General features: G+C 43.5%; 1 protein-coding gene across 1 annotated transcript in view; it reads left to right on the top strand.

Annotated features, from left to right (window-relative positions):
* The first annotated feature begins 330 nt into the window (after positions 1–330).
* DCUN1D3 (defective in cullin neddylation 1 domain containing 3) overlaps positions 331–14,789 on the top strand; it is a 33,754-nt gene continuing 19,295 nt past the window's right edge. The window contains exon 1 of the mRNA XM_016222730.2: positions 331–456. The gene's annotated coding sequence lies outside the window, so the exon portion shown is untranslated. The remainder of the gene's footprint in view (positions 457–14,789) is intronic.

Here is a 14,789-nt window from a genome sequence, read left to right as displayed (position 1 = left end):
CCACCCTCCTCCGTGGACCCAACGGTATGGCCAACTGCGTCCTCTCCCTCTTTCCCCTCTACCCCTTTCGCTGTCCTCCCCCCTCCCAGCCCCCAAATGGTTCAGTCCAACTTCGCCAGATCTTTGCCCTCACTCGGCGACGGCTTCGTACGTCTCTGCGTACGTCACGACGCACTCTCCCACCCATTCCTCCCGCCCCCTTCTGTTCTCCCTCTGGGGGCCGCGGCCGCGGGGTTACCGGAAGTGATGCTGCGGGAGGCGATGGGGGGGCGGGGCTTCGGAGCGGCCGCGGCCGGTGGCCCGCGGATGAGGAGGCGGCGGCGGCAGTGGTGGAGGAAGCGGCGGCGGCGGGGGTAGGGAGTCTGGGAACGCGAGCGGGGATGGTAGGTGGTTTGGACCCGCCGGGCCGCCGTCGTTTCCAGAAAGGGTTTGACTGGAGGAACCTCTGGAGCAACTGTGAGTTTGGGGAGAATGTCGAGGAAAAGGGGGGAGCGCTGAAGGGGCGGGGGTTGGGTACCTTCGAGAAAGGGGGGTGGAAGGGGAGGAGTGGAAGTCAGCGCCTTGTCTGGACTGGTTCCTCTGGAAGGAGAGGAGGCGAGGGGAGCCTGTGGCGTGTCAGCCGCAGGGCTCAGAAAACTTACCTACTGTCCTTGCCTCCTCACCCCCAGCACCCCTCAACCCGGGGCCTGGGGGTCGGAGCTGCCCTGAAGGGGCGCAGACTCCGGTCCTCTGCCCCGGGTAAGCGCTGTGAGGCGGGAGCCCGGCGGGAGGTGGTGGGTGAATCTCCGGCTCCCTCCGCCCTCGTTTTCCTCCCCACCCCCATCCTTCTTTTTAATCATTAACAGCCCTGGAATTAAGGGGCTCAGACCTGAAAGCCTTTCTCTGCACCTTTGATATAAACGATAACCATCTGTGCCCAGGTAGTGGGGCTGGAGGCTTTGCCTGTGTCCTGGGTAGGAAGTGGGACCAGGTGACAAATGTATTGGTTTTTTTTTTCCATCGCCCCTCGCCCCTCGCCCCTCACCCCTCACCCCCCAGCCCAAACACACCCCTGGTTTCCACTCTAATCCTCTGTGGTTCGGTGGTGATCGAGGCGTGTGGGTTTTTTCTTTATGACACTTGGCGCCTTGGTCACCTTTTGAGTTTGGTGTGGAGCCTCCATGCGGACCTGGAATGCACGCTGTGTGAATACTTCGGGTACAGGCTGTGTCACTGAGCGCCGCTCAGTGCCTGGCAGCTCCGGATGCAGGTGAACCTTCCCTCCTGTGAGTGCTGGAATTCCGACGCCTTGCGAGGATTTCTAAATGGCTCCGTAGCCCAGGAATCAAGGTCTCCTGCTCTGAATACTTTCAGTGTGAGGAATTTACATGTTGTCAACTCTTTCCAAAATGATTTGATGTTTGGCTAATTCTGGATTTCTGTGTTTCTCTCCACCCACACTACATGGTGCACTTCAGAGAACAGAAAACCCCATATTACTTTTTTGTTTCTACACTTGGACAACAGCTCTTTCATCTTTTTTTCCGTGTATGTCTGGCACACAAGTTTTCAGTGACACATTGGGCTTGTGCAGATTTCCATCTTATGTAGCTGATTCTTTTTGTATAGGTGGTCGTAAGTGAGAAAAGGTGACCTGTTTAGTTTTGTTTTAAAGAAGAAGACAAACCGATAACAGATGTGAAAAAGTTATTTGAAGAAAGCAAAGAATGATTGGGAAGGAAGTCTCTTTATTGATGTTCTGTTGGTTTTTTTAAAAAATTCCCAGGAAGCGAGCTCCTTCAGCCTGTCAAGGGATTTCACAGTGAAGTGTGATGACTCCTATTTCATTGTTGATACTTTCTTTGGAAATCCTCTGTTGAATCTGAAACTCTGTTTTCTGAAGAACTTTAAGAGATAGTGTCTAATTTGGGGGATCCTTTAGTTAAAAAAGAGTGCATAAATCCTGGCCCTCTGTTTGTGTGCATATTGCTGGGAGAATTGTCATCCTACTTATCTGATAAAACAATATAATGCTTTGATTGTGCAAGTAACAGCATGTTTAGGTGTTTCACAGAAATGCAACAAAGGAATGACTGCTGCTCTCACCTTAATTGATCTGGAATCATTGAATAAAAGGCCCAAAATTCATTCAACAAGCATTTTTGAATGGCTCTAAGTGCTTAGCTGGTGTTTTGGACACGGCATACAAAGATGAACACCAGCATAATGTCCACTCTCAGGGAGTTTACATCAGGTTCTGGGTGGGGGACACATAATAAATAAACTTATAAATCAGATTTTGATGAGTGCCAAAGAAAGCAAGAGTGATGTAATAGAAAGTGATTGGGATGCAGTCCAGGAACACCTTCCTGAGGAGGTGACACTTAAGTTGAGCTTTAACTAAAAAGTAGCCAGCACTGCAAAGACAGGAGAGGAGCCTTCTGGGTTCTGGGACTAGGTAGCTAGTGCAGAAACTGGATGGAGAGACTTTGGCAAGTTCTGGGGACTGGGAGGAAAGGGGAGAGGTGGAGAGGGGGTGGGGAGGTAGGGGGACGACAGAGAAGGGGCAACAGTAATATCCAGAGCCTAGTGAGCAAAGGGGAGAGTGAAAAGAGCCTAGGTCAGAAAGGCGGAGGCTGAGCTCCGAATAGGTAGGCAAATAAGAACAAGATAGAGAAGGAAATAGAGAGTGATGCTCCTTGCGATTCTTTCTGTTGCCTTTCCTAGAGTCTTATCACTTACTGTTTTGTAGGTACTGATGGGCTATTGTAATAAAAAAAAAACATCACCCAGCTGAGCGTGGGCAAGGAGGCAGCCGTGGTCTTTTCTGGCAGGTAAATCTCAACCTCTGTGTTCATAACTGAGTGGATGTTCAGTTTTCCTCACAGGACTTGTATATGCTGCTATTTAAAATTGCATAACGAGCACCCCAGATGTGTTTTAGTATATGAATCCTCCTTTGCTTCCAGCTGTGTATGAATTTAGGGTTGAAGGTTGGGCAAGTGATAATAATATGCCCCTGTTGGTCTATAAAGATGACCATCAAGATCTAAGTTTGCAGTTGGTTTTTGTAGGGAGGCAGGTTTTATGTCGCAATATTTCCACTCATGTCTGGTCCGCCTGATGACTAATAACCCTCAGCTGAGATGTGGGTTGGTGCTAAAAGTTCACTCCGTGTATTACATTAGATAAATGACCATTGTAGGCCCAATCCCACTATGTCTGCATCTTTGGACTTGATGACTTGCCTTTTGTTGCAGCCACTCATTTGCAGTAGTCAGCTACTTTTCAGCCTCACCTTGACCAGATTGTCCACTTGAAAGGCCCTCCTGGATCTGGCCCTCTTGAGTCATTTTACAGTAGGCTAAAATAGAAAGAATATACTGTTTTCTTCTTTTGAACCCCACAACAGTGACTAGTATGTTCTTTGGGTGAATTGGTTCTTTGAGCAGGTGTTTGAAAGACTTAAATGTTGTAGTAAAATCAGTATTAGAAATGCTAAATAATACCTTTTAGTGTTTGGGGAAAACGAATCAGAAATTGAAGACTTGTTACCTGTTGTAGATTCTAGTACTTTCGTAGCGTGGGTAGGTGGGTTGTCAGAACTTGAATAGAGCTTCCTTGGCAGCCTTGGGGGTACTGAAAGGGATGGAATAGAGCCTGGTACTGAATTACTGAATTCCGACTTGAATGCGAATAGAAATCTTCTGGTTAGCAAGTAAGTGACCAGAGTGAACAGCTAGAGTGAGGCAAACAATAGACACCACCCTCTGTACTGCAGAGTAGCTTAAAGGAATGGACAGTTCCTTTGTGATTCACATATATATGTAATTTGGCTTTGACCTAGGTTACAGAATTTTGGACTTTGCGTCCTAATGCTGGGCAATAAATGCTGTAGCCAATAGATTATTAAGCTGTCCTCTATTCATCTTCATTTCAGTGGTTTATTATAACTCAAGTATGAAAATATCCTGTAGACTGAGATTCCATCAGCCAGTTTGGAGACTGGGGCTCTTTTCTAATTTCTGAAAGGGGGTGGATGGGTAGGAGGGGACTTGAACACAGGGAGAAGCCATTGATTCCTATGTTGGCCACTAAATGTATTTGGGGAAAATCTAAATGAACTTAGAATCTAGGAGCTGGGCTGGCCTTTTAATCTAGGTTACCAGTGAATTTGTTTCTTAAACTTTGGGGACTTTTGAATAAACTTCTGAAAGGTGGGCAACCTAAAGAGCCACTTGATGCTACTTGCTATGGAGTTGTGGGTATTTTGCATTGCATTAGGTGACTTAAGTTAATCTGATTTTGCTACTGTTTTGGTAGATGTTCTGCAGTATGGAGAGGTAATTGTACACTGGCTGCCAGTTGATCTGAGGTGAAGACAGGGTAACTCAGATTGAAACAATGGTAATTACGTGTTAACTCCTGTTCCCCAGCACTTGATAATTTACAATTACCTCTTTGTGTCTGTTTACAGATGTTGATACCAGTGAACCAGATCAGTTCTTCCTAAATGTTCTGAAGCTCATTACACAGTAGAACAGGATGTTTCATTGAGTTAGTGTCTTTGAATTCAAATCTAGTTTTGCTAGTTCTTGTGTCTGTTTTTCTAGGTAATGGAGGGTTCTGTTTATTTTGGGGGAACAAGGAGCTTACCACCGCACCTGACCATTTAAGTAACAAATGACTACAAACTAGAATTTAATATATTAATTTAGTGAAATAACGAGAAAGTTGAAAGTAGCACAAACTCTTAATTCTTTGTAGTTATGATGTTGAAAGGAGAAAATGGGAGGGGCACAATGCCAAGTCGTCTTTAAAATGTTGCAAATGAGACCTTATTTCAGTACTGTACATCAGAATAGGTGAGCTCAGTTAAGTCAGTCTTCGGTGGTGATTTGCTTTTTTTGTTGCAGCAAAATAAGCCATGTGTGGCCAGCGGGGGCTAACCTGATTGCAGGGGGTCACAGACTGAGTGGGTGACTCTTCTTGATGTCCTGAGGGCTTGGCCTGCTTAGGAGTATCCTGTGAGCTGTGCTGGATTGTTGGGTTCGGGCTGAATTGCAGCATGGAAGCTTAGGTTGCGTAGCATTGGGAAGCCTCGTCCATTTTCTATTCTGCCCTGCTGGAGGGTTGAGCCTCAGGACCTGGAGACTGGAAATAATTCGGTCACTGAGGCCTGTAGATCCACACCAGATATGATGATGACTGACTGAGGATCTTATAGCAGCACTGCACAGTGTAGGACTTCTCATTTTTTGAGATATTTAGCATTTTTTTTAGCCACTGCCCCAATCTCTGCTCGTCAGTCTAGGAGACTGTCAGAAAGACTTGCCCCCGTATCTGATTAGCAGATTGCTTCCATCCTATCAAGGCAGCAAAGTTTAGTTACAGCTTTTAGCTCTTGTCAGTTGGTGAAGGGTTTGGACTCCGCAGTGTTTGCCTAAAGTGGGTTGGTGTGTGACCTATAATTCTGATTCTGAACAAGACTGAAGCCATAGCATTAAATATATTGAATGCAGTTAATTCCTCTTCCTTCAGTATAGGAAGAAGCAGGAAAAAGACCCGCAAAGAACCTTAGAGAATATTCATTGTGTTATTTTTTCAAACTGGTCTGTGGGGACCCCTCTCAGGGTCATCGCTAGAGTATGCAGGGATGGGGGCTTTGATGTGTTCCTTCCGTTTCACCTCATTATGCTTTACCCTGAACATTACTTTATATTCTGTTATATTGGTTTTCCCCATAAGATTTCAGTCGAGCGAAATGTTCTGAGACTGAAACAGGTTTAAAAGCATTGATTTAGTAGAGAAATGGAAATCTAGAAAGGTTAGTAAACTTGCTTTTCAAGTTACAGAGCAAGGGTACTGGTAGCTACAGGACTAGAATCAGGCCTGTGCGTTACTTTGCTTTTCTCTTTTACTAAAACTGCCTCGTACGTGTCATTGTTGGCACTTACAGTTTGAGTTTGATTGAATCTTTGGTGTTGGTCTTCTGTATTTGTGGTTCTTTACTCAAACATTTTGTCACAAACTACTACTCCCTATAACCACTCTGAAGCATATGCAAAGTGATGCTCTCTCTTAGGGGTAGTAGTACTAGCCAGTAGCTGGCCTTTTCTCTTCAGACCATTTCTGAAAGGGACAGTAGGACTTTCAAATAGACGTTGAGTCTTTATCACTCCAAGTTCTTAAGCTAAGCTAGCAGGGGCCTGCTATGGAGAATACCTTTGCAAAATGCCTGGTTGAATACTTTCTCTTCCCGGTGACTTGCCCTGGAATCTGAACAGGGAAACCTGTAGAAATAACTCCAGTGGCCACCTCCTTTTTTTAAATCTGTGAAGCAAATTTATTTTCCATTGACTACTTGCTTTGTCGCTACTTGATGACTTCCTAGTGGCTGCTCTTTAAACAGGAGGGGAAGGTTGGGAATACCACTGTTGTGAGGGTGCTGGGACTCTAGTAGCACAGGTCCTAGTAGCAGGATCGGGACATGCTGGAAGTCCCAGGTCCCCAGAGGAGGCATTTTTCCCAGTTGTGACATTTTCTTCTAAGTGAGTGGAAGTCAAGAGTGAGGAGTGATATTGTGAATATTCCGTGTTCATGTTAAAGAATATTTCCATGGTTCTTTTTCTCTTAATCAGTTAGTTTTTCTTAGAAATAACTAGTCACTTGTCCAGTCGTTTACTCCAAACGGTTGGTTGTAGCTGATGCCTATGGTAAGGAGAATCTTGCTTGGGGGTTTCCTAACACTGAAAGAGAAAAGTCTGAAGACCTTTCTAGAGGTAGTTGTGGGGGAGGAGGAGTTTTCGGGATCGGGCGTGGGGAGGATACCCGGAGGGTACTGTGGACTGTATGTATAGGGTGAAGAGAAGTGCGGGCCATGGTCCAGCTGGAGATGGGTGGAAAATGCTCACAATGGCACTTGCTGCAGGCAGAGTAGGTGGAGAAGGAGCAAGCCCAGGAGATGGCCCAGCTCTAGGGAATACCATTCACAAGGAGGGAGCTAGGGGCCTGTGGAGTTGGGCAATCAGTGGCCCTGACCATGGGCGCTCTTCCATGACTGCAGTTTGTATTCCTGATGGGGAGGGATGTATGCAGGGACACAGAGGTTGGTTTGACCAGATTTGTCATCAAGATTGACTAGTTAGTCATGATTGACAGTTTATGGAGTACTGACCTAACTTTTTTGAGATCTCTGTCTCCTTTGATTTTATTTTTGACAGAAATTGGTAAACAAGAGGGAATGTCTTGTCCCTGGGTCCACAGGGAGCAGTTACATGTAAACTATAGAGGTAGTACATGCATGATTCTCTCATGGGAACTATAATAAATGTGAAATAAATTACAACTAAAATTATTAAATAAAATCAATTTTAACTTCACACTTCTGCAACATTCTATGTTCTCTTTAGCAGGTGAAATTAGTTGTTTGGTCTTCTTTTAAAAGAAATATTACTTTACCAGGTACTTGTGAATACGTCCATAGGGCCAAAATTCCTACTAGTGCTGAAACCAGCAAGCGGGGGTCTGAATTGGTGATAACGGTAGGTTTAATGATTAGACCAAGCTGGGAACTGGCTCCTAAGGTGTTGGTTAAGTTGGTTTTAATGTGGACCTCTTTTTTGAGGTTATTAATTATGTCATTCCAACAACAATTCTGTGACACTAATGGAGTGTCCAGCAACTCAGTTCAGTTCAGGTCTGACAACACTGCCTGGAGTTAGTGCAGACCCCACAAGTTAATGACTCAGTCTCACAAGGTTGCCCTACTTCAGATACCAGCCACAAATAATCAGGTAACTCCAAGTTGCCTGCGCTCCTGCCTGGCAGAGTACAAATTTGGGGGTTCCCACCCCTCTCTCCCAGGTTGTATAATTTGCTAGAACATGTGCCACAACTCAGGAAAGCATGATATTCAGAATTACAGTTTCATGATAAAGCATGCAACTCAGGAACAGCCAAATGGAAGAGATGCATAGGGCAAGGTAGGAATTGAGGACACAGAGCTTCCGTGTCATCAGTCCTATAGCTCCCCTAGCCTTGTTCAGTTTCAACTGCAGTTCCTACGTGAAGGCAGGATTGATTAAATCATTGGCAATTGGTGATTGAACTCCAGCCACCTTTCCCTCCCCTGTGAGGTGACACTGAAAGTGTCCACCATCTGATCCTGCGCCTGCTCTTTCTGGTGTGGTCAGCCCCTCTCCTGAAACTAAGGGCCCACCACCCAGTTACATAGGTAGTGTAAACGCCATTGTGCTTATGAATAACAAAGGACACTCCTATCAATAAGAAAATTCCAAGGATTTTAGGAGCTTTAGCTAGAACTGGGGTCAAAGACCAAATATATATATGTATACACACACACTTATATAAATTTTTTTTTAATCTTCACCACCTGAGGATGCTTAGAGAGAGGAAGGGAAGGGAGAGAAAGAGAGAGAGACATTGATGTGAGAAAGAAACATTCATTGGTTGCCTTCCTGGAGATCAAACCGGAAACCCAAGTATGTACCGTGACCAGGAATCGAACCAGCAACTTTTTGGTGCATGGAACAGTGCTCAGCCAACTGAGTCACTCTGGCTGGGCCAAATACATTTTTTATTATACCACATTTATACTCCAGAATGTCATATATTCTTGAACTTCATAGATGTACTATCTCTAGGCCTCCATAATGCAAGAAATGAGCTCACTTAATAAGAAATCAGATATACAGAATTCACGTTTCCTTTCAGTGTGACTTTAAAGAGTTTTGTGTAGGTAATGCATTGGTTAAAAGTATCAAACTGCAGTTGGTCTGGGTTTCAGTCTGAACTCTACCACCTACTTGCCACTTGACTTTGGAAGAGCCACTTAACGTGTAAGCCTCATTTCCTTTAAGTATAAAGTAAGGATAATCACAGTAAATAGTTTTGAGGATTCAATAAGATAAGGCATTTGAAGGATATGGCATAGTGCCTGGCATATAATTAAAAATTTAATGACATTAGGTAGTATTAGCTACATGCATGCATAGCTATGCTCACCTGGATTGGCAGCTCCCAAAGGTTCAGAAACTTCATTTTCTCTCCCTTATAGGGGGATGTATGGGACATTGCTAGGCGCACAGTAGACACAAGTTTTCTGTCACTTGAAAATAAAACCTGTCTGGGTATCTGGAAAATATAGGAATGACTCTGTAATGGAAACTTGCAGCCTGTTTCCAAAGCTAGCCTAAAACCCAGAGATGGAAAATTTTTCTCCTAAAACCCTAGAACATGCATGGTGTAACAATGCGGGACAGGGGCTGGGAATCAAAAAATGTGAAACTGCCTGGCCGGTGTGGTTCAGTTGAGCGTCATCCTGTGTACCAAGAGGTCACTGGTCTGATTCCTGGTCAGGGCACATGCCAGGGTTGTGGGCTGTATACCCAGTAGGAGATGTGCAGGAGGCAGCCGATCGATGGTTCTATCTCCCTGCCCCTTCCTCTCTCTAAAATCAATTAAAAGAAACTATTTTAAAAAAAGAGAAACTGGTTCAGGAGATGTTTTTATGTTTGGCAATATGCCTTTGTGGTTCATTGAGTTGGACAAAACCACAAGAGACTTTGGGAAGGAAACAGATTTATTTCAGCTGGTCCAGGCAGTCTTTGAGAATGGGCTGTCAGGTACTACATTGTGTGTGTTGTTTCTCAAAGAAAGTGAAAAGCTGAGACCCACTGGCCAAAGGGCTTACCAGCTGCTGAGGTTCATTTGGTGAATTCCCCCAAGGCCGGGTCTTTAATTCTCCCTATAGCTCACCTATCTGTATGTTCTACTCTAGTGGGACCATTACTGGACTAAGTCCTAAGACTCTACCACAACTTACTGTGTGGCTCTGAGCAATTTGCAGCGCCTCTTTGAATCTGTTTGCTTAACTGTGACTTAAAGCATTTGGGACTACACTGTGGAAAGCAGTATGGCATTTCCTCAAAAAATTAAAAATGGAACTGCCTTATGACCCAGTGATCCCACTTTGGGAATTTATCCAAAGAATCCCAAAACACTATTTTGAAAGAATATATGCATCCGTATGTTCATTGCAGCGTTATTTATAAAAGCCAAGATATGGAAGCAGCCCAAGTGCCCATCAGTTGATGAGTGGATAAACAGCTGTGATATGTTTACACAGTGGAATACTATGCAGCTATAAAAAAGAAGGAAGTCTTACCATTTGCTACAGCATGGATAGACCTGGAGAGCACTGTGCTAAGTGAAATAAGCCAGTCAGAGAAAGACAAATACCATGTCATCTCAGCTATCTGTGGAATCTAATGAACAAAATAAACAAACAGTAGAAACAGACTCATAGAAACAACAGGCTGACAGCTTTCAGAGAGGAGTGGGTAGGGGGTCTAGGTAAAAAAGGTGAAGGGATTAAGCAAAACAAAACAAAAAAACCCTCATAGACAGAGGGTAGTATGGTGATTACCAGAGGAAAAGGGGAATGAGAGGAAGGTAAGATAAGGGAATGGGAGAGGTAAATGGTGATGGAAAGAGACTTCACTTGGGGTGGTGAACACACAAGACAGTGTTCAGATGAGGTATTACAGAATTGCACACCTGAAACCTATGCATTCTATTAACCAATAAATTCAATTAAAAACCCCACATTCGGTACTAAATCACTTTCTCAAAGTGTGGCTTTGGTTACATCTTTGAATATATGCTACTGAAAAGAACACTGAAGTGTGTTTTTTGTACTATTGATGGTGCATGAGATGATTTTTGGGTGGTCCTTGGATGAACACTTTTTGTTTACTAGTTTTGTATTTTTATGTGTATTAATGAAAACAACTAGCTTATCAGATCCATGACTTCCAAGGATAGTGATGCTTAGGATACTACAGTGTATATGACTTTTGTTTTTAATAAAAGTATTAGGTGAACAGTAGTTGGGGTGTTAAGCGGATGTGTAAAATCATGTAAGTGGATATGTAAGATCATAGAGGTTGTGTGGGAATGGTGTGGTGATTTCTGAGTTCTGAGATTCAGGAATTCTTGTGTAGTGCCCACCTCATGAAGTCTTTGTGGAGATGGACACAGTGTAGAGCAGTTGGATTTATTGAGTGGATTTAAAGACCTAACTCAAGCAAACTGACAAATTTCTATTTGTGCATTCATGGTGAAAATACCTGTAAGTAGATTGTGTAGCATTTAAAATATCATAGACAGTAGTAGTGGTAGCTTTTTTAAATAATGAAAAATGAATAATATTTGCTTTCTCTTTCACCTTTAGCAGTTTCCCCACAACCTGGGGTGTTCTTTAGTTCCTTCCAGTCTTTGGTGTTGGAACGAGCATGGTAGGAGTTAGAGTTCTGACTTGTTCCATTGGATGGGACAAAAAGCCACCCCCTCACCCCCTTAAATGCATGCCAGTGCATGTATTCGAGGTCTGGACGACCGACACTTCGCCCCATCTTAGTGACTTGCACATTACTTCTTGCTGGTAACTGCTTTAGAGGTGCAGTGTGATGTGGGCCCTAAAGTGCAGTTAGACATCGAGGCAGGCTTTATATAAAATTTCACTTCACCTTCTGTCATACTGCTTGAAAGTCAACGCTCGGGGTCTTGAGAAGTAAACTGAACAGTTGTAGAAATGAAACAAACTACTCTGGGAGGTGCTTTCTTTTTTAAGTAAAACCCCAGAATAAAACTGAAATATCAACTGTGTAATAATAGTAGCTAAGAAAGCTGCTTCCAGACGTGGTCTATGGTTTCTTGACTTTTTTAAAATCCTTTATTACCTGTGTTCCTTTGACATTTTGTGTATTTCTTAACATTGTAATAGTTCATTCTCTACACTGGTTGTTGGCCTGTGTTCTGCACGTGATTTTGTTGTATGATTGCCTCAGCATAAAGGGCCATGCATCTGATATAACTCCTTGTGATAAATTATTTAATGTTTCAAACTGTAGTTTTAAAAAATTGCTATGTAGATGTTTCCAAGTCTCTTATCTTTCTGCACCATGTGTTACCTAGTCAAAATTAGGTAAAAACAGAGCAAAATGGTGATAATGGTGTAGCCCAAGATTTTTCTCCTTCTTCGTTAATTTAATACAAAGTTTCTACATGATTGTATAATGAGAAACTCTCAATTTTCCCACCTGAGGTAGAATCTGATGTTACAAGCCACAAGCCCTTACACTGTAAATTTGGTTTGTCGTTCATGCTGTCTTGTCGCCTGAGAGCAGTGGTGACCTGTATGATTTGGTGCACTGGGAAAGGGAAGAGTCTTTACTCAAGGCTATATTTTGCAGGATTAAAAATCTCTTTTCTCACTAAAATCTACTTCATGACATTCATCCTTTGCGCAGACCCGCAAGACCTCTGTGCACAGGGAAGATGTCAGGTTTCTGAAACAGTCTATTTTCCTTGGTGCAGGGGTTAGTCATTACTGACAGATAATTGCTGGTAAGTCTGGAGAGGTTTTGGAAGGGCATGGACAGGGGGTGTGACATTTGTCCTTGGTCTATAGATTAGGATTTGCAGAGCAGAGTGCGGTGGTTTATTTCCTTCTCTTGTTGGGAAATTGACGTTGGACCAATGAATCTTCCTTAAGATCTCCTGTGGGCAGCTGAGTAGTTGGGCTTTTGAGGATGAGAACCACATGAAAGAATATTCTCTCTCAGTCACACAAATAATTACCTCCATGGCAGGATAGTTTCCATAGAAGTACAAGCATTCAAGACCACACATTTGAAAAGATTAAATGTAATTTAGTCAGAATGAAAGATGCACAGACATTGTGGCACATTCGGAACCTTCTACAGCCATTTGTCCATTTTCCCAGCACCACTCACTCTCTGGTCTTCTCTGGAAGGCCAACCTTTTCATTCATCTGGAGTCTTTTCATTTCTAAAATAAAGCCCTTTCAGCTTGTTGGAAACTGGAACGTTCATGGTAACATCAAGTAAAACAATACAAATGTGTATTTGAAGACTTTCTTTAACTCTTTCTTTAAACCTCTTCAGGCAAAGAACTGGAATTGCTTCATTTATCTGAGCATTTGCTTTTCTAAGTTTCCAGCTCACAACCATTGGTTGGCCTGGCAAAAAGAGGTAATAAAAAGTTACGCAGCAGGTAAAAATCTGTCTAGTTGATTTTACCCATTTGGAAGGGAACAGTTTTTCCTTCCCTCTGAGCAGTTTGTCTTCAGCTCCTCTTTTCTCGTTTCTAGCCTCACTATTTGCATACAGTACTTAAATTTACTCTTTACCAAGCTCTGAGGGTCCCCTGTATGTAGTACTTCTGACAGCCCACTTAAGCAGAAGAGCTTTTCATTACAATAGCAGCTTCACAGAACACAGCTTTTAACAACACACTTTTAATAGTACTCAAGCTTTCCTTGCAGATACAAGATATTTTCTAGGAAGAACCAGACTATTGTAGCTCTCAAGTTAGGCAAATGTGAGCAGTGAGCCAGCTTTCCCAGATGGAATATGGATCATTCATAGGAGCTTCTGAAACTCAAAACCAGTCTGGTAAGCTAGAAAAAAACTTGGCCTCCAAATTTGAGCCCCTTACTATTGAATTCACAGTGAAATATATATAGTCTGGATTGGATACATGGTATTTCAGGAAAAAGAAACATGTTTATATGTTGCCAGATATAGTCATTCCAATAAATTTGAGTGCTTATTGTGGATCTTGTTTTTAAGGACCTTTGTGGTATGGTAGGAAAACATACCTAAGGATTATAGACATAAGAACAATTAGAAAATGTAAAGTCAGCACTGAATAGTATCAGTGCTCTCAACAAGGGTGCGGAGGGCAGAGAGGCTCTAGCTCAGGAGAGGAGTCCTGTGGGAGGTAAAATCTGAGTTGGGCTTGAAAGACCAACACTAGAGTGAGGAGACCTTCCAAGCAGAGGTGAGGTAACAGCATGTGTAAAACTAAAGCACAAGAGGGCCTGTGACATCTTGGGAGTGGCAGGCGTTTCAGGGTGCCTGAGGAACGTGATGGAGGGAGAATGACGGGTTGAGGCCAAATTCAGAAGGGCCTTGTGTGCTTTGTTGAGTTTGGATTTTATTTTGTAGGTGAAGGGGAACTATTAAATAATAGCGTGCTCCCTTGGCCGTGTGTGTGTGTGTGTGTGTGTGTGTGTGTGTGTGTGTGTGTGTGTGTGTGATTAGTCCAGTGGCAGAGATCGGAGGAAACAGTAGATTAAACTATGTATGAGGGTACCGCAGTCAAGATGGCAAGAGACAGAACTGTAGAATTACCACAGGGTTAGAATTTACAAAGTTTACCTTAATCTGGTAAAAGTTTGTTTGTTTGTTTGTTTTTTAATATATCCTTATTGATTTCAGAGAGAGAAAGGAAGAGGGGGGAAGAAAGAGAGAGAGAAACGTCATTGATGAGAGAGTTGTCATTGATCGGCTGCCTCCTACACATCCCTGACTGGGGATCGAGCCCGCAGCCTGGGTATGTGTCCTGACTGGGAATCGAACCGAGATCTCCTGGATCCTAGGTTTACACTCAACTGCTGAGCCATGCCCGGCTGGGCTGGTAAAAGTTTTTGCTTTCACATTCCACATGGGTCAGTGTGCTTATTCACACAGTCACTCAGAAACCCAGGCTGATGTCCATTTTACTGTCATGTACTGTCTTGGTCACCATGGCAGGGACAGAGATGGCTGGGATCTCACATTCCAGCTCTATGCTTGGGCCTGGAAATGGTAAGTATCACATCTGCCTACAGCCCATTGGCTCGAAATAGACACATTTCCCCACCTAACTAAAATGAGGCTGGGAAACGGGGGGAGCAGATGGAATGTTTGGTGAGCTTC

Source organism: Miniopterus natalensis, chromosome 3 (assembly GCF_054644295.1).
Source record: "Miniopterus natalensis isolate mMinNat1 chromosome 3, mMinNat1.hap1, whole genome shotgun sequence".
NCBI classification, from domain to species: domain Eukaryota; kingdom Metazoa; phylum Chordata; class Mammalia; order Chiroptera; family Miniopteridae; genus Miniopterus; species Miniopterus natalensis.
Note: the sequence above shows the minus strand (reverse complement) of the source record. Positions and strands in the feature narration are given on the sequence as shown.